Source organism: Bombus pyrosoma, linkage group LG3, assembly GCF_014825855.1.
Source record: "Bombus pyrosoma isolate SC7728 linkage group LG3, ASM1482585v1, whole genome shotgun sequence".
Lineage (NCBI taxonomy): Eukaryota > Metazoa > Arthropoda > Insecta > Hymenoptera > Apidae > Bombus > Bombus pyrosoma.
The window spans coordinates 7,385,677-7,406,653 of record NC_057772.1 but is presented as its reverse complement, the minus strand read 5'-3'; the positions used below and the strand labels follow the sequence as shown (position 1 = coordinate 7,406,653).

Genomic DNA, 20,977 nt, shown 5'->3' with positions numbered 1-20,977 from the left:
CCCAGTTTCGTACCTTATTAACCAGCGACACCGTTTTGTATATTTAGTGTAAACTCTCCGATATGGAACTGCGATTTCTCTTGGTATTTCAAATCGTGCGAGAAAAATGATTTGCCAAGAAAGAATCAAAATAGTTTCGACTCGATTGATCGAAATCCATGGTGATATATGACATTCCATATTAAGAAATCGAATTATCTTTTTTAATTAATCATTGACAGTCACGTGGATCACCGTAATAGATCATTGGCTGTTCAACTGAGTCATAAATCGAATTTTATAATATTTACAAACAAAATTAATCAAATCCATTTTTATCGTAAAATATGGAATTACATCGTAGTTACATAGCATTGTTCGATATACATACATATTATATTTGCCATACTTTGTATATTTTAAATATTTCCGCATAGGATGTACATTTCGTACATTTCCGCATCTTTGAATTTTCAATAAACGCATCGACGTCAGCGATCTTTTCACCACTACGCTCAACGGCTTTTAAACAAGAGTTAATGACTTTCTTGAGAAAAAGATGTAAAAAATATTTGTTACCTACGTACTAGCTGCTTTCGACCGATTTCGGAGCGACGTATAATTCAGCAGCAGCACACGATTCCCGAATCAAGAATTTTACCATCCTTTTCGAAAAGGGCCGTTAATTCTATATATTATGCCGGTTCCTAGAGGAGATTCCAGGAATGTTATACAGCGATGTATTTAATGCGAGCGCTTACTGTCAGTCGACTATTCGGCGAGAATTCCTGTTCGTAATTTCGTGCCTTATTAACCGACCGTGGTGTCTGATATATTTTATTCGAATTTTCCAGCCGGTACGCGTATGGCGTAATAAACTGACAAAGGTACGTATGATATAGCGTACAGACATTTGCGAGAATTACCAGCGGCCCGTTGTAATGTGCACAGGAATATTTCATCTTCGCCTCATCGCATCGGCCTCATCGCCGCCTGGCAAGTATTTAATTAAATAACATAGTTAGCTGACTCTACACCGAATCGTCAGCGTATTGAAATTAAACAGCACGGATAAGCCGCGTACGAAATAATTATTTGTTTTCGCAGCACCTTTGTTCGCCGACTATATAAGTAGGTTAAGGGAAAACGAAGCATTTTTATCGGCCACGAGATTGTAGATAATACAACGTAACTGGTTTGTGAGAAAATTTCGAAAAGAATGATCAATTTCGAATATTGAAAATCTAAAGCAAGGGAGTTTAAATAGGCTTAAACTAGAAAATCTTAATTAAATTTCACATGGAATTCTACGTGCGTATTATAAATTATAAGAATCGTTAATTAGCAAGAAAATAATACGAAAATAATTCACGAGGTTAATTACATACCGAAGCGTACGTAGCAACGTGAACACGAATCTTTTACCTTTGATGAAATTTTAATTCAATTTTTATATATTTCATACGTTCTTTATAGTCGACATAAAAAAACGATTAAGAAATAACCAATTCAATGCAGCGTTATTCCTTTAAATTTAAAACGTCATTGAGAAAAATACATACGAAGAATCTAATTACATTTAACTTTTACGATTTGTGCGGAAAACAGAGTTAGCTACTGCTTAAACGATTTACTTTGTAAAAATAATATCTTTTGCCGTGCAGATAAATCAACGCAAACGAGATGTAAGCTCGTTTTAACTGAAGCGTCCAGAGGAAAAGAACTTAATTCATCGCTTGACCACCTGCAATACGTTTTCCCCTCCTCTCCCCAAGTATTATCGACGATACATTAATTGAATCGTTCAATCTTTCGTTCAAATAAATTATTTAACCACACCGCTGTAATGAAAACCGTAATATCCACGTATGTGTGACCTATTTACCATTTACGAATCGCGAAACTCCGTCAATTTATCGCTTATTTTTAAAAGACCTACATCATCCGATACGTTATTTTCGTCTTCAATTACGTTATATTAAAAATACTCCTTTCTAGTCGTAAAGCGACGTTGAAATAAAAAAGATCCTTCTGTCCCGTGATCCCGTGATTAGAGAAACGGAACATATGCCCGTACACGATATCTCGATATCAGATTCGCATTTTGTTTCAACGAACTTTACATTCTAGTTGCAATTAATTCGATAACATTGAATCGGTGGAAGTTTGCACCGGCGCGCTCTCAAATTTCCCATGTGTTTTGCAGACGAGCGCTTCCAAATCGCAGGCAGTCGATCGATCGAATTCTGCCATCAGACAACCGACTAAAGGAATTTTATTTCTACGTTGATATCGCATTAAACGCAGCTTCCTATTTATCCAATGGCTACGTGAAAGTGCTGCTGCGAACAATGTTTCGTTTTAGGCACTTGCAGCGTCTAGCCATCGAATTAGGGAAGTTGAAATATTTCCGCTTAAAACGTTCCATAGTTTTCATCCCCTTGGGAAAATATAGAAGCGTGGGCGAGTTTTAATAGGAAAAATCACTAATTACTATATCGCGGATGTTTAATATTCAATTCTCACGAAACAAGTGTCTCACTTCCACGAGTTCATTTATTCTGTCAAGGTTAATGATATAAATAATATAAATTCTAGGAAAAATTACAATCGCTTTTCTGTAGTTTTCAATGTATGGCGCGTATGGATCATTGTGATCAATGGTACTATCGAACGAAACAACGGAGGATATCATTTTTCAAGTTATTTGTAGCGAGACAATATCCCTCGAAAATGAAACACGCAGTGACACTCGAGAATCATATTCTTCGAGTATGTCTGAGATTATCTCCCTAGCAAGAAATTTCTCAGCTCTCTGTACTTTCTACGCGCGCATACCGATAAACAATTCAGGAATAGAACAGCAGCTTCGCATTATAATATACGTCATTTTGCAGGCTGGAATTACCGATATTACATACTTCGCGTTACTTTTACTCGAAGAAGGGTTCGGAGGTGAATCTTGCAGTTTAAAATGATTCTTCTAGCCATTTCACGCAACGTTACGTGCGTTAAAACTTTCAACTTCGAGAATGAATATCTTCGTTTTATTCAAATTAGACTCCCTAAAGATTGAGTCACGTACATACATACATAGTAGATCAGAAAAACGTATCGTTAAAATTTCCAAAAATTTGTCAAGAGAATGGATCTACGCTGCAGATGCCTTATTCTGGGCAAAAGCAAAATAAATCCCATCTCTGTGAGAAACATAGACGACATACCAAACAGATGGCTCGATGGGTTCATATCGGAAATGGGAGTGAAGGAAGACGAAGGTGCAAGCCAGAGAAAAATCGGCGAGTCGCCGTCTTCCACGCGGATAGGCTGTGATCAGGAACAAAGGGAGGACCTTTTAGTCGTCAGGGACAATTCAATAAGGTCGACGGAGTGTGGATTTTTCTGATTAGTCGGCAAAGTTGGACGGCCGGTGGCGCGTGATCGTCCTGCTGAAACGATCGCCGCGGGAGCTAAGAGGCAGGTGCCTTTGTCTTATTTTAAAACTAACCTGCTCCGCTCGGCCATTCACGTCATGCCCCAGGAAATGCACTCAACACCTTCGGCACGAACACACGAAGTTTCAATCGGTGTCGAAGCGCCGCTCCGTGAGCTGCTTACCGTTTTTCCAAGCTCGTTTTTGTAACCAATGAAATCGATTCGAGGCCGCCCAGTATACGCCGTATCGACGGTCATCCAATTCTTCGGATACGTTGTCTGGACGTCGACTGAGAATCAACAGGAACCGCAGGACAGGTGTTTCTCGCACGGAAGGACAGAACGTTCAGCGTGCAACGTACGACGTGTTGATAGACACGCAGTTGAAGAACAGACACCGATCGTACAAGGTACAGGGATGGGTAAAAGAAAATTTAAATTTGATACAGTATGAACTTTAGCGACTTTTGTGCTGAAAGTTTTTTGCCATTTTGATAGCAGGTCATCTATTCACCATTCATTGCTCTTATTAAATTTAAAATTATGGTGTCTTTATATATACTTCTTATTTTGTAAACTTTAGAGAAAATGTCTCTTATAACATTTAACGGATCAAACAATTGCCATTTAGATTCTATTTTTTTATTTATATTTGAATGCTTTAGGTAATCAACTCTTAGACTGTAAACGTTTCTACGATACCCTCAGAATGTAAACGCCGGTCTTTCATGTACGATACATTTTTCAGTAGGTAACACTTGTTGAAAAAAGATGCAAAGGAATTTATGCGACAGCTTTAAACGTTCTAAATTAAGATTATTACAAGACTTTTGCCAAATAAGTTGTCTCAAGAGGTGGAAAAAAGGTTTTCTACCTACTAACTCAATTCGGTCCGGCCATGAAGTATCCACCTTTTCAGTTTAAGAGCTACTTATGGTGTAACAAATAAAAAGGAGATAAAAGTACTTCTACGTTATGAAAGATGTATACGTAGGTACAGCGAACTCTAGAAAGTATTTGGACACTTACCGAAAGAAACTTTTATGTATACGTATATTGTATGTACGATATAAAATATTTTGAAATTTCATAAGCACTGTATGATCGTATCGATAAAATTCGAAACCAGTTTGAAAATGTACATATACAGATGTTATTTATTGCATTTTTAAAAAAAAAAAAAAGTGGACTACGCACTTTAGCAACTGACTGCACGAACTACAAAATCTAAATATACAAATGTCCATAAAAATTGTATAGATAAATTAATATAATCTTCACCAAACATCTTCATTTCATGCATCTGTTTCCCTGTACGTAAAACAAACATTTCAGTACATCCAAACTCCGCATTAAATGTCAACATCATGCTGCATCCTCCATTCTACGTCTATCCACCTTAATAGAAGATGGAGTTAGAATTTCGAACTCATGGACATTCGAACAGCTGAAACATTGTTCGCGGATAATCGTACTTGCTTCCAACGGGATTTCCAACGGGATGAATCCCGCCAGGTATAATACTCATAGTTTGGTCGCAACGATGGGAACGGTTATTCCACCTCTCATTTATCAAAGTCGACGAGCAAGGACTCAGTGGACGATTCTAGATTGAGTCACGAACAGCGCCTTTTCTGAGTCGCCTATTTTCTGTCAGGAAAAAGAAGTCGACCGTGTCCTTACGAAGAGAGCACGTGACACGTGCCATTTTTATCGTTCTGACGCGTTCCCCCATTGTTTCGTACCAGCGAATCGAGAAAAACACCAACTTCTTTCCTGTCTTCCTATCGCGTTCCTATTACGTTTTAAGAGTAGAGAAATTAGACTTTCAATCAGTGGAACGTCATAAGTACGTGAATAATAAATAGAATGACTTTACTTCGATCAATTCTTCGTAACATGCGTCGGAAAAAAATATATTTTGTCAACACTTCGACGGCCAAACTTTATTTCCACGTCAAAGTATCATACTATTTTTTACAGGTACAATGTTGCATGTTCATTGCGCAGGATGTACGTGTTGTATTTTTAATTGAACAATGTTTTGCATACATCGAATCCTCTCGTCATTCTACAAGTAGAAGAGTATTAAGGTAAAATAGTCGAAAATTGAACGGTTTAAACGGTATTTTAACTTTAATTTTGTAGAATGTATTCAATGGAAGATAAGAAAAGATGTGACGCACTACTCTTATGTTTCTGTTTCCCCTCGTCTTTTATACAGTAAGTTCTACAAGATTAAAGTTAAAATACCTTCTGAAGGCATCGGATAGAAGACAGAGAAAAATGTAACGCATTACTCTTGTCTTTTTCTTTCTCTCGCCTTTCCTACAGCAAGTTTTGCAAAATTAAAGTTCAAATATCTTCTGAACTGGTAATAGCAGTAGTTTCTCTCCCATGGAAGTACAAGGCGTTCCCTATACGTCATAACCGCACTTTAAAACACAACCCCATATAACTATCTTTCCAAATAATCAATTTTCGACTATATTACTCTATAATATTTTTTCTTTCATAGAACAAGTATAGTCCTACGAAAATAATACTCTTTGAACCTCGTGAATACTCCTCTTCTTCCATCGACAGCTAACTGTACTATATCGTATTTCTAGTGTTTGCGATTTGGTCTAAGGTTTGGATTAGTTTGAGGCAAGTTTGAATTCAATTGAAGTTTTATCCGTATCTTAAGGTACTCTATTCTAAATAATTACGGCTGGATACTGCTCCATTGTATCGCTGTTAATTGTAAATTCCGATGAATACGTCAAACGCTGGCGTCTTACAGGAAATCCCGTGTTCACGTGCATCCGATTTTCATCGTTTTCAATGAGACCCTCGATGCCCACTTGACAAATTCATCCGGTCGCATGGGATATATCCTCCGTTTGCCAGTTCCCGCACGTAAGCGAAACGTCAGCTTTTCAAGTTCCTTCGAGTTGGGCGACCGCCACCTGTCTCATCCTCCTCGTTTGCTTCTTTCGTCTCCTTTGTACTCTTGTTTCCCAAGGTTGGCGATACCTTTTCGTTCCGGACTTCTCGCTCTCACCCCGTTCCAAGGACACTTTGTCGTCGTAAGCGGGTTGCGATTCTTCGTTGACGAAAGGCAGAAGGAGCCTGGCGTCGCACCATTCGCCACATTATCCGTGTTGACGCTGCATGCGGAATGTCCGCGAGAAAATTTCAGTCCTAGAGATTGCTGCTTTCCGACGATGTTCTTGTTGAAAGCGAAACCGCTGTATTATTTATGAGCCTCTGCCACGCCACCCTGGACAATTTGCCGTTCCATGGGTGGCTGTCTGTTTTGTCTCCAGCGTTGTTTCACTTTGTATGTGCCTCTCTCTCTTTCTCTATCTCTCTAGCCTTTTTTCCTTTTTTGTTGAAAGTCTCGGGTGTGGAAACACGCGCTGTTCTTTGTTCCCGCCAGAGGTTATTTTGACTTCTTTTTAAGGGTGAGATTTAGAAGAGCGTTAAGGCTTCCGCACAGTTCGTAGAGGTATTTGCAAAATAAATTAAACCTGCAGACTCATAAAAATTTTAATACGCAAGAAACAAATTGAGACAAATTTCAAGAATCGTAAGAGACTTATTAAGGATTGTGGGATGATCATTTTGTTTGGAACCTTGAAACGCACAGGATTTATAAATCTCCATCTGTCGTGAATTTTGATATTATGAGATTCTGGAATTTTTCAGAAATAGATACGTTTAAAATTTTCGCAGTGAGAAGTTGTTTCACTCGGAATAGCATACTCAGGATTTGTTGTTCAAATCAAAGGAATTAAAGGGGACAAAGATATCTCCCAATTAATTCGATTATTTTTACGATTTTATCATATTTCAAAGTATTGAAGCCACGATAATACTATGATATTAAAAATGATTTTAGAGTCATTGAATTCGTAAATAGAACATTTTAAGCGTTTTATAGGAATTAGAATATCGCAGAAAAATATTAAGTACCGAGAAGTGAAGTAGCTGCATAGTAAATTGCTGTTACAAAGGAAAATTATTTTACTCGAGCATAAAATAAAAAGAATTATCAGCATCTAACACGACAGCTCAGTAATCATCTACAATATCTCATCTATCTTTGTCGATAACTTTAATTCAGAAAAATAATTTTGCTTTTTATACTGTTAGAAAATGGAGAAATATATAATTGTTAATATGTTAAATTATTTGTTTAGAGCTTGGTGGAAATTGTATAAAGTTAGATCGAAAGGAAAAAGGTGCATTTATAGCTTTTAAAACACTTTACGTTTTCAGCGCAGTTAATAATTGTATCAAAGGACTCTGCAATTTCATCATCCCGACAAATTTGTCGTGTTTGATAAATGCACTGCAATTTATTGTTAAAAATATCTTTAGATTGATCGTTATTGCTCCAAACGAATTGCTCTCGTCGTAACAACGTAGAAAGGAGAGTAACATAGCAATCAAAAGATTGAACGACGATTGCAGTTTTTGATCAATTTTCGAAAAAACATTTTATTTTAATATTTCAATATTAGCAGTTATATTATTTAATATAACATTCATCAAAGTATTCTTTTCGTTGTTCGATAAATGGTGAGATATTTATATGTCAAATTAATATAATTACAATTACTACATGCAATATAATTGCGATACTATAGACGTTACAATTAATAAAATAAAATATCAAAGGTACTGACTTACAAATAAAAATGTATAATATAACGTAATTAAAAATATAATGAGTTTCCCCAGCGTTAGAAATCCAATAAGAAGATTTAGAGAAAGATAAAACCGAACTCGTTCCACAATGTGAGATTTCATTCAAAAGTAAATGTTACGTGTTATGAATATGTATTGGTAAATGTAAGTACTCTTCGTTTCACCATTAATCATATTCTATTTGAAAATGTTTTTTATTTAAAACTCGGAGAAAAAAGTTAAATCCGAAATTAAAACATCAAAATTGTAATTCTATATTCAAGTACTAAAAAAAAAGTATAGAACAAAAAACCAGAAAACCCATTAAAACGAAAGAACTTTCAGAATGGTTTTTTTTTTTTAATTCGTGACGAAGTTGTAACTAGTGATTGAGAATGTCAGAAATCGATTCGAGTGTTATCGTGATTTTGATCAAATAATTACGAGAACCATTAAAAACTTTCCTAACACTATTCGATTACACGAACGACGACCACCGTTTTAAAGCTGAAAGTTGGGAGCAAGTGGGTGAAGAATTGACCTGTATTATAGGAAACGTTAAAAGTCGGTTAAATATTTTATCAAATATGATAAAACACGTATAATATCTATGTAATATAATTTATATAATTATACCGTATAGTATTTATTTATTTCAGCCTGATGGCCTAGAAATACCACTTGGTTTTACATAGTTTGTAGACATAAAACAAAACTAAAACTAGTCTCGCAGACAACTACGATACCATAAAATATAATTACGTGAAATAAGACAAACGAATGATCGACATTACTGGTAACAGGACGTTATCGATGAGCAATTACGGGTAACGATAAAGGGGATGTAACATTTAAATGGGAACGAAAGAAGAGTATGAAAAGCGGATGCACCCGCGGTTACTTGGTAATGTAAACACGTACATCCCTTTTTCCCTGGCGTCGAAGCCGGTAGTTCAATAAAATCGTACTTCTCCCTTCTTTCTCCCTTTGGGGCTCCCTTAACGACGTGCCAGGATAGGCGAAGTCTAACTCCATGAAAAGTTATCCGCGGATTCAATATCGCTCGCCTTCGACCAAGATCCAACGGCCGAGCGCAGTTTCCCTCGAATTCTATGCAGAGTTAATTAAAAACAGGATAGGCCAAACCTCTTTAATGTTTTAAAGTATCTCGATGACTTGGGGAATACTTGCAAGTTCGCTTGCTAAAAGATTTCCTAAACTCGGATGTACCTATTTTTGATTAATTAAGCCGCCAACAAACTTCGTTCTCCGCATTCGTAGCTGTTTGCGTTACGAGCGTTCGAAGAAAAATAAAGAGTATCTGAATTAATTTCTTTACGTTTTACTGCATTTATCATTTCCATTAGATCACATTTCCAGCGACCGCTCTATTCCGGATACTTTACGCGTGTTTTAAGATACGGTTATTTGATCCATTGAAAGATCAACGTGTTGAAATTCGATATTGAACTTTGCATAGAATAACGAAAGTTGTATATTATGAGATACTATTAGTCTTTGGTATAATAACGAAAGTATGAGAAAATAGCATCTACTTTAGATACACCTAGGCAAAATATTGAAAACGAGCAAAACGATCCTCATAACCTTGCGATAGAAGAAGAGAATTCTCTTAACAATAATTAAGAACGTATGCATAAGAAATAAGAAACGAATAATTTTAATATTAGGTTCTAGATATTTACGCAGGGTTGTCACCAAACTTTGAAAGAGCTACAGATACGCTACATCTGTAACTTGTTGTAAATTGTTGCTTGGACTTTTACATTAGCGATTTTAAATATTCTGGCTTAAGTTCATCTTTAGCGTGACTCGTGTCGTTGCACTTGATATGAAGATTACGTAAATCAGTAGCAAGAGAAGGCAGAATGACTTTATCATGTCTAACGAATGATCACGTTTGAGTATGTATGAGGTGGTTTGGGTAAATTACAGAACGCGTGAAGAATCTAATTGATACGCCCGATATAGTCTTGTACCGTTGGGATAGCCGTCTAAATAAGACGCTCATAAATGATAATTTGTCATCTGACGCAGTTCAAATTCATCAAAGTGTCGATACTCTTCTAATTTTCACTTGATACTTCCATTGCAAGTGTTCAAATACATTGATAATTATTAATTAATAATTATTCCATAGCAAGTATTCAAGCACTCTCGTGTATATTCACTCTTGCCAATGAACCCTAATTCGATATTCACAAGCCTCTGCTCCACTCTTTACAAGTGTCTACAAAAAATGTTCTTTGAACAACCATTCGACGTAATTTCCTTTCAGAGTACAATTTCTCGCTGTACCAATACCTTTCCCTCGGCTCCTTGTGTCTGTAGACGTATCTGAAATCGGTATTTCAGCAACGTTGTCCTGCAAGAAGTCGTAGCTGGGGCTTCCAGCAGGATATTACCTTCTTCTGAGGAACGCGCTGGAACGCTCGGTATTTAGGGGTAGAATGAGAGAGGGAGAGGGAGTGGGTGAGGGAGGAGATAGGGAGAGACAGAGGTGATCGTAGACATGGGACTCGATACGCCGGGAATGGAACACACCATGGAGATTGTACTAATTAAGTCCCACCTCCCATTAATTGCCAACGTTCCTGCCTTGTCAATGCTCGCCGTTCGTCGCTATGGCTGCGGACACCGGCCGTTCATCGCTGTGGCTGCAGCCACCAGTGATGTAGTTAACAGAATTTCGATATCGACATGCTCCACTTACGTAACTACTTGCTTCTGGATGTTGGATCGCGCGAGTTGCTTCAACTTCAATACCGCTTGCACTCGGTAACAAGTCTGGTTTATCGCCCGATAAGATGTTTGCAAAGCGAGCTCGAAGCAACGAGAGATACGATTGGATTCTGTTCAACTAGTCACAGATCTTTTCCTCGCAGCTTAAGTCTCTGATGTCGTTATGAAATTGTGCTCTCTCGTGAATTTTCCTAATTACCTTAATTGGCTTGCGTCGAATAGAAACGAAATTAAAATGAAGACTATAGGAGAGAAATAGGCAGATAGGCCTGTTTTTTGTTAATTTTTGTATTTCTATGTCGTTTGATGGATACAAAGTATTTTATGTAGCTGAAGAAGAGAACAATTTGATGGATTCGTAGATACACAGATACTCTGAGAATAGGCGATAAATTCAGGATATTTTATAAGAAACAAATTATATTAGTGTAAAGTAAAGGTAATAACATTATTACGTCTGCAGAAGAGTAAGAAATAGAGAAACTTATACCCTGTGAACTATTTTTTAGCATCAAAATCTAATCAACTTTAATCCTCTGAAGAAGGACGAAGGTCTAGCAGAATTTTTACAAAATATCTCGTATATATGTAAATCTAGCCATGAATTTCGCATCGTGAACGAAGATAAATTAAGTCCCGTATTTGTCCATTAGATCCATAGATCCAGGTGGGAATAGAAGCACGGTCAACGCGTATAGGTTACCGGAGTAAATAAATCTTTATTATGTCAGTGCTCTGTCCGTGTACATTGCTTGGCTTCTGGACGTGTGCATAACATTTGCAAATACACCACTAACGTTGATGAGCACTCAGGGTGTGCACTATATTAACGTGACGGGCTGAAACGTTAATCCAGATGCGTTGATAGCTCGAATTTATTAGCCAGCAAATTCATTATCAGCGAATACGCGATTTGCGGCGCGCCCCGAAAATCACAAGGGCGAAGAATCATTCCACAATATCTATCGGTATCGTGCATAGCGCCACGTTAATTATGTAGTTTAAAACCTGCGTTTAAATCCATTCGATATAATATACGCGTTACGAGAACCATAGATATCGAGGAATAATAAACGGTTTGTATACGGAAACTTATATTCTAAGTTTTTTAGAATTTTGCCTTTGGATATTTTCTTTTCAATTCGATACTTTAATCTGTTACGCGTGAAAATAAATTCTTAATCAAACATAACATTACTAAGTAATTAAGTTAATTAAAAATAATAAAGTTTTTTTTACGATATAAGACATTATGATATAAATATAAAATACTTGAGAAAGTTAAATCGAATTAACTTTGATCCGCACGGGTTTTCAGATTTTCAATAAATCGATCATTGTGTTACAACAAATAAATCGTAGCTTATTATGCAAACGATATATAACGAGATAATGAAACTTGGTAAAGAGGTAGGTAGATACAAATTATTTGTTTCATATTCAGAAACATTTTATTTATCTACTATTTATTTACGTCTTGGTTTATTCGTCACTCTTTTTACATCTTAACTTTTTATTGATTTGGAATACCACCAAATGGTTAATGTTAACTTCTATTTCGCCGTAACGGTTAACTTCTTCAAAGCATTTCCACGTCTAAGAACGTCTTCAACTATAGTAATTATTCATCGTTTAAGGTAATCCCACAGCAACGAAAAGTAGTAGATCAAAATCAGCGATACAGGGCGATTTAAACCCAACGCGGCCATTGACAATCATCAAACACCTCCGTGTAACACCAATAACGAAAGCCATACATCACGATTGCCACGGTTGGTCCTTCGATCCTTGCTGTCCTCGTCTTTCGCGTTAGTATCCCTCACAAACGCGCTCACATAGAAACTATTCGGCTAAATTCTGTTCAGGGAACCGAGATAAAAGCGAGGAGGAATGACGTCGTTCCATCGACTAGAAAATCGAGCTTTACAGGGACGAAGGTGGAGTACAGGTGGATTATTCCTATCAGGAAGTTCGTTACAGACTGATACGACGGTGAATCCTTTTTCACGCTGTTCTGCTAATTGAACCAGTTTGGTAAGGTGTCTCGTTCGAGACTTTAGTAGTCCGGCACCGTTGCACGAACGTGTAACGGTTGAACTGGCCGCTATTCCAATCGTCATAAATTGTCGTACCGAACGTGACGATCGTACCGAGTAGCCAATAGATGCGCTCGCCTGTCATTTGACCCCCGGTACCTTCTATTGGCGTCGCATGGCCAACAACCCTCTACGGAGGCCTTTGACTACCGATTCACCTACGCCAATGCATCTATCCGCCCGAAATGATCGAATTTCTACAGCACATTTCACGTTAAGTGTCTTCCCCTTTTATTACGTTCCTTTCGTTTCAACATTTATGTACGTGTGCGTGTGTGTGTGTGTTCGGGGTACATATTTCTTTTTGCAAAAAAAGTAGCAAAGGTTGATTTGGTACATTTAGTACGTTAACGTTAGTACGATGGTGGCTGTAGATGGTATAACATCCAGGTATATTAAATTTCGTATTATTTAGCGATACTTTCTTACGACTAAGTGCGTACACTCCTTAAATATTAAATATTATAGTAAAAGTTAGCTGTACGAATTTTGTTGACACATTAAGACGCGTATTGTTAAAATGTAACAATTTTCACGTTTATTAAGACAAGGGAGGTAAAAGGATATATTACAGTGTTACAGAAATTTATATTTAATCTATCTGTTTTCAAATTTCAATAAGTTATAGCCTACGTTCTTATATTAATTTGGTTTGGATTAGGTGGTCAGTAGAAAAGATCTTTCTCGAAACAGCCAAGTCGCTGCTTAATAAAATCTTCCATCGAAAATTTATTACACGATCGTTCTTTATTTATTTATTCATTTTTCTTTTTTCTAATTTTCTAGACATACAAAGCCAATTGAATTCCATTGAAATACTCGGGTTTACAAGATCACCGTATAGATTGATCTCCGCGTTCCTTTTAAAAGAGCAGAATAATGCTCGTTCCACACTTAGTAACATAATGACGTTTAGTGACATAATCGGTACCGGGTGTAGCGCGTACAACAAATAGACAAAACGTGGCGACCCGTCAATTAGGAAAACGGCCATTAATGCAAATGCCAACATTAGCCAATAATACGAGGACTAATATTATTATTTTACGGAAATAATATCAGTATAATTCATTCGGCTTAATCAAGAACATTACCGCCACTGTGTGGACAGAGCTATTTTCCGTGGACAAATTTAATGCCGGCTCGTTATGGCCTCTGCTCACCTGGTCCTCCGTGTTTGTCTCCCTTTTCACCCTTGGTTCTCTCCCTTTCCAGCCAACGAATTGTCTGCGAAATCGAACGGCACGCGTATTCGGGCTGCGGAATTCGACGCACGTGTTCCGCGACCAAACGCTAATCGTTTAAAGTCATGAGTCAATAATTGAGTTATTACTTGCTATGGAATTTGCTGTCGACTGGCTGGCGGAAATGAATTTTCTCTTCTTCCGTGACGGGAAACGAAAGATAAACGGATTGAAATCGAGCGAGAAGAAAGAAAAAGTACCTATACGAAGATCACGGGGGAAAAATACACTTTTGTCGATTTTTTCATTTTAATCTCGCTTTATGATTAATCCATCGTAAACTTTTCGACGAGGTTTGTAGCGGTTACAAAACGTCAAACATTATGGTGTAGTTTTGTCATTCAAGCAGCTCATTATCGTCAACTCGTTTGTCACCCATCAACGTATAAATAAAGTAGAGAACTTTCTTTTAGATTGATAGAATAATTCTAGCAATGGTATTTAATAATAAGATACGAAATAAAAAATTAATATTTCATACGGTGCATCCTATCTGATTTGACTCCACAAGGAAACAGTAAGAATTGCTTCTGACCATTTGCTTGCCATTAATTTATATACCTCATCGATATTCGTGTATCGTTAATATAAATCGAGCAAAGTGTGTACACATTTACGAACGACGATGTATCTTCAACAGAAATTTCGATATTTCGATTCGAATTACGAAGATTCGTCGAACACCTCTTTCCGCAAAGCCCGTGCTATTTTACGCGGCGATAGAATAGCCGAAAGCCCAAGCACAGTTCCTTGGCCGCTACAGTCCGTTTCCCATTCAAGGCAATCGTTAATCCCATGGCACCGCAGAATTATTTGCCACAATGGAAGCAAGCCGCGACAGGATCTAGGCGCTTGCGCGAGCGAACAAGCGAGCAAGCGAGCGACCGATTCAAATCGCGACAATGACGGCAATGCAAATCCGGCCGTGCCTGCATCCTGAATAGTCGAGGCTTCCACGCATAGCTGGGATCACATCCACCTCCAACCCCATGGTTTCTGCTCTGTAGACTGTCAGTTATTTATTAGGGTGAACATTCATACCAGCGGTGCTGTCTCAACCTCGTAAATCGAGCGTTTAGCGCACTTTTATTCCTCGTCTATCGTCCCATTTTCGGTGTTCCTGGCATTAGTTTGGTCGCGTTGTTGACGAGACGTGTACAACCATCTGACAAAATTGACTAGCGATCGTTACAGAGGCTCGCGTTGTGATGTTCACGGATGATTGGCAGATATAGCGGAGTATAGTAAGACAGAGATATCTGAGACATCTGAGCTTCAACATCTTAAAACGTAAAGTCGAACTTTGCGCAGAAAAGTCAAATTATATATTATGAGACGCCATCGGTCTATGATAATCATATAACACTTTCGTTATTACAAAAATGATAAACATGATCGTTATGAACAGCGAAAGTTACAAGTTGACAAAACGAGTAAAGCTAATTTGTTGTTCGATAAACTCTTTATGTTCAAATTCTTCCATTTTTGAATCACAAAGACAAGACTACACACACTGGCAGACACATTTGCTTGCAGACACTTTCATCAGAAATGTTAATGCGGACAATTGCGTGTCAGTGTAGACTTAGTTTATATCGAACGAAGAAGGTTCTTCTAAACTAACAGAACTTCCGATATTAATGCAAGAAGACGGTTTACTGCCGGTTTATCGTCGGTAAATACACTTAAAATAAATAAAATTCTTAATCTCATCACATAGATAGAAATAATCTCACAGTTGTGGTAAGCACAATCGCCTTTGCAGATATATTCGCCGTCTAATACTACTAATATATCTTTTGTAGCTGTTACTTAAAAATTTGAAAAATGCGCAAGAAACATAAAGGCGAGAAAAGCAGTTAAATCCTTAAATGCGCCTCTATAATCTAATTATTAAAAAGTTAACAAATATCCGTGTACTATTTTAAAATTAAGCGTTTTTCTATTCGTTTACAAAATATAGATACTTATTATCATTATAATAACACTGTTGTTCGCAAAGATATAAACACTTGATGATTTGCTAATCTCTTAAAATACAAAACATTTCTAAATACAAACCTATCGCATTAACAATTAAAGGCGTCTAAAATATCCATATTGTTCGATACAGCAACATAATTCTTCGAGACAAATATTAAACGTATCAATTATTAATTACATATACTTAACGAAAATATATATTAGCTAAGAATAAATAATGGAATTTTTTCAATGCGTGTATAAACGACTATCTATCAATAATAATTAATGACGCATTGCCATCCATCTGCTAAAATTGTTTATCACTTTTCTATCTCCTTTTTACAAAACTCACGATCAAAAGGATCATAGCTAGCTTCGTCGTTTAAAAGCCTACTCTCAGGAAAATCGCATTACTCATGACTTAATACAAATCCCTAAGTACATATACATCGAAGTCTGATTACGTCACAGAAGCTCACTGACGTCATGTTCTCTAACCCCCTCTTTCGTAATCACAATCTTTGCAATCATTATACTCCGCAAGAATGGAAGAACGCGCGTTTTACTCTCCTGTTTCACATCGTGGATTACTGCGCACAATAGATCCCTAGATCTGTCGCAGAATTCGTAAATCGTCCTGGAACCGATCGTAATTGGCTGCAACTCCGGTCGCCGGCCCAGAACGGAAATAGACTCTGTAACCGGAGAACTCATTTATGGAAATATGCTGGTGACCATGCGTCCTATTTTTGACTTCACCACCGGACGAACATCTCCTTCCAGGCTCTCCCTTCCCTTTCTACCGTTTTCATCCCTTCCATCCTCCTTGGTCGTGCATTCTTCTCTCTGTAATAAAATTAGCCACAGTTTAATATATTCATAAACGAACGCTTTTTTTTTTATCCAGCTTCGAAGTATTACATAAACTCAAGAATACTGAAGAGAATGGCATCAAGGTCTCTATATAACGATCTAGCTATAAAATTCTATATTTCACTTAAACATGTTTATTTAACCGATTAGTGATTATTTGAAAATCGTGTTGTTGCTTCTGATATTCGTCATGTAAATGTAAAGATTGTACATTTTGTAACTTCATTCAACGATTTTATAGCTAGAAAATGTTAAGTTTAGAAATGTTTCGCGTGCTATACTTACGTATGATATAAGTGGTGTTTACTGTCGGTACACGATGCACAGAATCGAGACAAAAAAAGGATTAGCTGAACACCAGAGCACTTTTTCCCCGGTTTTTACTGGTTGAACGGTGCATCGTCGTCATCTGCAAGAAGAAAATCTCTAGTTTATGAATCGTGACTCGGCGGGGGAGACAAACGGGCCCTGGGAACGCCTTGAAATATTTTGCCGATTTAAATAAAGCTGGCGACCACATGGTAGTCACGACGGAACCGTAAATAGAAAACACGGGAGAGGCCACATGGACGTGGAAGGATGCTCGAGTCACGTTACGGTATACGTGGAACTGCCTCTATTTCTGGCGTCTAGATACCAGTACCGGGCTATAGCTGTTTAATATCTTTTTCCATTACGATGACCGCGCCAAACGTGGAAACTTTGCGTAACGTTGCATCGCGCACTCTCGAGACTTGCGACTGCTCCCCGTTGATTTTCTATGGAAACAAGAATCGTCGGTAAAAATCGTTTCTAAAGCGTATCAGAATACACCGGTCGTTTTCCATGATTTCATCGAGCGTAACAAAATCTTGCTGTCTTCAGCCTGCAGAAACATGTGGTCAACTGTTTGATCAGCTGTTGAGCATGTCTCGCGGAGAACACCGGTCCCACGGCGTGTTTCCGGTTCGATGATACACCTGGGCGCAGCTCCATACTTCTTTACATTCCATACGTCACATTCACTATGGGAAGTAAGGAAGCACGGAACAGCATCGCCCGGTTCGAACGAAAAAATCATCCGAGAAAATCGTTGTTCTGTTGGTTCGAGCCGATCGATCGTTCGATCGACGAAAATTGGCCACTTCTCAACGACGAAGACCGGACGATCCTGTCGCCGTGACGGTACGCGTTTCATCTTCTAATCGGACGATTACGTAATCCACTGGTTTCGACACGGTCGAAATCCGCGCGTTCACGGGGTTGGATCCTGAAAACCGATACGTTTCACCGATCGGCGAGATACCTGATTGCTCGCACTTCCTGTTCGATTCGATTGCGGATCGGAACGGTTCCGGCCGGTAGCGTCGTCCATGTTGGACTTACGAGACAGACCGAGTCCTTCGAGAGGTCGAGGATATTCTCTGGTCGCGAGTGTTAGAGCAGCTCGAGTCAAGAACTTCTAGCGAATCCTCCTGACTGGTTGACTGCTTCAGACTGAATGCTGCCAAAGCTTTGGGCACGGTTGCTTCAACGAGCCCTCTAAAAATGGCCGCACAGATCCCATTGGCCTCTCCATGTCGTGGCCGACACCCCCCGGCACATGTAAGCTTACACTTGAGACTACCACGAGGCTTGCTTGCTCCCTCGTAGCGCATCGCGCCAAATTTGTCTTTACCCGAAAATAGTCAGTCCCACGGCTGCCACCACATGGCGACTATTCCTGGTCCAGACTCGAGTGATAACTTACCCAGGCCTCTGTCTCGTTCCTCGTGCTCTCCTCCGTCTCCCCTTGCCCGTTCAGCTTCGTTCTGCCTCCATCGTCTCCTTCTTCTTCTTCTTCTTCTGCTTCTTCTTCGTCTACTTTTCTTCTTACGGATCGCGATGCCGTACAAAGACGTATATACGCATACAGTTGCTCGCCCCTTCAGCTGTCACGGTGTCGTTAAACAGGGAATCCGAGGAGGACTCGATAGGACGACACGTTCAACCCTTTGGATATCGTAGCTTCGAGCTTCTACGCGTGAAATTTATGTTTACCTCCGGACTTATACCCGATCGAGGAAGCCTTTTGTTTCGACGAACAGAACGATCCAACTTCCCGATCCTCTCGCTTGCCATTCTTAGCGACAAAATAACTAGTGCGAGTGGATGCTAGGTGATTTGGTCTTTCTTGCGCTCGCGGTTAGGTGATGGACCGCTATGGCCACGCATGTGACAGGAATGGCGTCTGAGAAAAAGAAATCTGTTATGTTCTTTAAGTAAAGGAAAGGTATGTTAATTTGTTTGTCGTTTGTTAGGATACTTTTTGGTAAAATATAGTAGCTCAATGTGACTAAAATATATGTTAAATATCAATGCAAAATCACTTTAAATAAGTAAGACGTAATATAAAGCAGAGATATGAAGGGAAATTTAAATATAAAATTATTTTTGAATTGTATTTGATAAGATGGACCGGCTGATTGTGACTAAAAATTAATTAAACGTTAATATAAAAGTGCTTATACGTATACAGTAAGAATTAATTGGCAGATTTCTTTATAACTTATTAGTAAGTACTATGAGACGTAATTAACACTACTTAATCTTCATTTCCATTAATTTTTTACAATAATGTGTCCGTTTATCACATCCTTCGAAACATTTATCAAATATAGACGTATAATTTAGCTTCATTCTACAAAATTAATTTCGTCGCATTGTATTATTTTGAACATTGTATTATTTTACACAAACTGAGTCAGATGGATAATGGTGAATACACTTACTCTGTCCTTCTTCTTATTTGACATTATTTATGTAGAATGATATTTTGAGTCAAATATTTGGCAACCACGTCTGGCGGAAGAACGAAACTCCTTTGCATTCCAGGCTTATCATATCATCTGCAATTTCATACGCAAAATAACGTCAGAAATAAATACTTCATATTGGAAATGCAGCAAAATGTTTAAGATGAAAAGATAATTATTTCTTAAATTTTTCATTCTGAATTTCGTATCATTTTATTATACTATCAAAGGATTAAAAATTATATCAAACGTAACGTTATGTATTCTTGTCGTATTTTATAAATATATAATAAAAATATTCCTATAATCTTCTTTCAACATATAATACAAAATGTTCTTACCTATTTTCTTCAAGTATACAAATATTTTTCCAATACGCTGATATCATTTCATCTCTGCTCAAACAACACGAGCAGTATGTTTATATATAAACCGTTTGTCTCCAAATATTCTAACGTAATCGTCATGGAAGACACGTTGCTACAACAAACTGAAAAGTTATGACCAGTATACATCTCTATGGTTATCGTACAAAACTTTGTCCTATGAAAACAAGAGAACATAAGAAAAATGGTCAGAACTGTATCAAAGTAATTAAGCCACATGTGCCCGAACTTTTCGGTAATAATTTGTATACTATTGCCATTTTCCTTTTATTTACATCATTTACTTATATCTTATATATTGCAGCGGCACATAAACGTAGAAAAAGTCAACAAAAAATCGGAATCTGGGAGAGACCCACACTATTGTGTCTTTAAATCCTAAAGATTGTTTTGGTTTACAAGGTCTAGAGGCAAACGAACTCGGGACAGATTGTTATGGTTGTTATTTGTAATCTTCAGCCGGAGTTACATAAGAGCTTTAGCTTTTAACTTTTTGTTGTAACGTCGGTCGATATAAATGCATGAACGTGCTCCCTAGAACAGTTTAATTGTTATCCTTTCTGCGATCGGCATAATAATATTGAGCGAGCGACGATTATAACTGGCGTACACTATCTCTTGTATTGATACGAATTTTAATACAGCTGACTATTACAAATTCATCCACTCGTTTCTTATCAAACAATCTACACGTTTAATCCACCTCAATATGTATTTCGAGTTCATTAATTTTTATATTATCGTTTACCAGTTCTCAAAAAATATCCATTTCGCATCCTATTAAA

General features: G+C 37.8%; 1 protein-coding gene and 1 long non-coding RNA gene across 7 annotated transcripts in view; one reads left to right on the top strand and one right to left on the bottom strand.

The window, feature by feature from the left end:
* LOC122565943 (E3 ubiquitin-protein ligase MIB1-like) overlaps nucleotides 1-20,977 on the top strand; it is a 159,677-nt gene that overhangs the window by 103,186 nt on the left and 35,514 nt on the right. Inside the window, exon 1 of one of the 6 annotated variants that reach the window (XM_043722508.1) lies at nucleotides 19,173-19,283. The exons of the other annotated variants lie outside the window; for them this stretch is intronic. The gene's annotated coding sequence lies outside the window, so the exon portion shown is untranslated. Of the gene's footprint in view, nucleotides 1-19,172; nucleotides 19,284-20,977 lie in introns of those variants that run through there. 6 annotated transcript variants of the gene reach the window in all.
* On the bottom strand, nucleotides 14,430-18,311 carry LOC122565946. Its single transcript, XR_006316337.1, has 2 exons — nucleotides 17,318-18,311; nucleotides 14,430-17,005 (listed from the first exon to the last, which is right to left on the bottom strand). It is a non-coding gene; the product is annotated as an uncharacterized LOC122565946 (long non-coding RNA).